We start from the raw sequence: 2,190 nt of genomic DNA, 5'->3' as shown, positions 1-2,190 counted from the left end.
TTCACACTTTCATAAAAAAAGGCTTGAAGTTTCGTGTTTTAGGGTTAGGGTTTAGTGTTTTAAGGTTTCTTTTGAGGATTTTTTTACATATCATTTTGCTGTGTTTTTTTGGGGGGGGGGGGGGGGGGGGGTTCTTTTTAATTGTGGACATCAGCCAAGTCCTATGTAAGCCCCAAACCTTTGCACCTAATACCCTGCACCTAATACCCTGCAGTGCTAGGTGGTTGGGTGTGGGAGGGTTGGGTGATCACAGAAGGAGCTATACGAAGAGAAGTAAGATGGACAGAGGTGTGACATTAGAACTTCCTGGGACTGGTTCAGAATTCTAAATGTTTTATACAATCCTCACCGGAGACTCCGAAGAGAATCACTTTTCCTTGTCCCGTTGGCTTCAAAGACTCAACGGTTCTTCTAAAATTTTGGACAAAAAGCCAAAAATGTATTTTTTTCTCGTTCATTGAGGGATACAGGATTCTGAGACCATTGAGTGAGGATCTGGACACTGACAAAGCAAAGGTCAGTGACCAGCCTGATGTAACCCCTCCCACTCCCAGCATTCCTCAGTTCTTTGCTTGCGTCCTAGGAGGATGGAGACCGCCATTTTCCTTCTCAGCAGTAGCTTTGGAGGCCGTACCCGAAACCCGCTGGCCTGGATGATTGTGTGCCTCTATATAGATCGTTGGTTCGGCCTCATCTGGAGTACGCGGTCCAGTTTTGGTCGCCGGTACTTAGAAGGGATGTCCTTGAACTGGAGAGAGAGTCCAGCGGAGGGCAACAAAACTAATTAGGGGAATGGAGGACCAGAGCTATGAGACAAGGGGGAGGGGATGAAGGACCAGAGCTATGAGACAAGGGGGAGGGGCTGGAGGACCAGAGCTATGAGACGAGGCTTCTGACCTTAAACATGTTTACGCTGGAAGTAAGGAGATTGAGGGGGGATATGATTTTCATATACAAGATGTTCAATGGTGACAGCAGCATCGGCAACAAACTGTTTGAGATTAACTCCATTACAAAGACTAGAGGCCACCACCTAAAGTTGGTGGAGAAAAAATTGCAGCGCAAGGGGCGAAGGGGGTTCTTTACAGTAAGAGCGGTTAAGGTCTGGAACTCACTGCCACCGGCCGTCATCTCAGCCAAGAGTGGAGATTTGTTCAAGAAACGTTTGGACAATTTCTTGAGGGACCGTAATATCCGGGGTACCAGTATCCCTAAGAATGAGATGATGCGCGGACCTATATGGGTTGGACTTGATGGACGTATGTCTTTATTCAACCCCAAATACTATGTAACTGTAATTGTGAGGCTAGCCGGGAATGTGACCCGTGGGCTCTGCATTGTGACACTCTCCAGACCTGACTGTACAATAGATGATCTGCAGATCTTCTGTGGTCAGATTCTTCCATCTACGCTACACTGTGTGGATGGAGGAATCTCCCACTGGGCCAAGCTTCAGTGTCCTGCTAGTCGGCCCCCGTTGGCTGTCAAAACACCTGAACTATGCCTGTATCCAATCAGATTGTTACAAACCTCCCCCCCATGTTATAGCATATTAGTGGTGACAGGTTCTCTTGAAGGTCATACTGGGGCGTCCAAAAGACCCCTAGTGTCACCTTTCCACTTTAAATAAGCTATTGATCGCACGTCAATAGCTCATTGCTGGGCTTCAGGAGCAATGACCGCTCAGGGACCGGAAGTGATGTAATACGCGTCGCTCCCAGTCCCATGGAACGGGGAGGAGATTGGTTAACGGACATCCGCTGCTCTCCTCCCCAGCTTCCTGCCGACACCCAAGATGCCGGGCCTGTAGGAGGGGCAGCAGAGCCCAGGAACACGGTGGGGGGGGAATTGGTGAATGGACATCCGCTGCTCTCCTGCCCAGCTTCCTGCCGACACCCAGGATGCCGGGCCTGCAGGAGGAGCAGTGGAGCCCGGGATACATGGCGGGGGTGGGGAGGGCACTTTACTGGACTGTAGAAGCGATCTGGCGGCAGGTGACCCACCAGAAACGCTTCTACTGTAAAGCCGGCCGCCCGCTCTACAAATATGAACAGTCGCCGGGAGTCTGTTTAAACCCCTTAAGGACCCATGACGGGATTATCCCGTCATGGGTCGTGAATGGGTTAACATTGCTTCTCTACAAAACTACGGCATGCTGAGTCTTTACCGGGCTGGTCACTGATTTTTTTT

At 50.0% G+C, this 2,190-nt stretch overlaps 1 protein-coding gene across 1 annotated transcript in view; it reads left to right on the top strand.

Annotated features, from left to right (window-relative positions):
- LOC108801174 (rho-related BTB domain-containing protein 2-like) overlaps positions 1-2,190 on the top strand; it is an 18,256-nt gene that overhangs the window by 10,972 nt on the left and 5,094 nt on the right. The gene's annotated exons all lie outside the window — the stretch shown is intronic.

The sequence above is a fragment of the Nanorana parkeri genome, unplaced genomic scaffold (assembly GCF_000935625.1).
Source record: "Nanorana parkeri isolate BGI_ZX_2015 unplaced genomic scaffold, ASM93562v1 scaffold2240, whole genome shotgun sequence".
NCBI classification, from domain to species: Eukaryota; Metazoa; Chordata; class Amphibia; order Anura; family Dicroglossidae; genus Nanorana; species Nanorana parkeri.
This window is presented reverse-complemented; position numbering and strand designations above follow the sequence as displayed.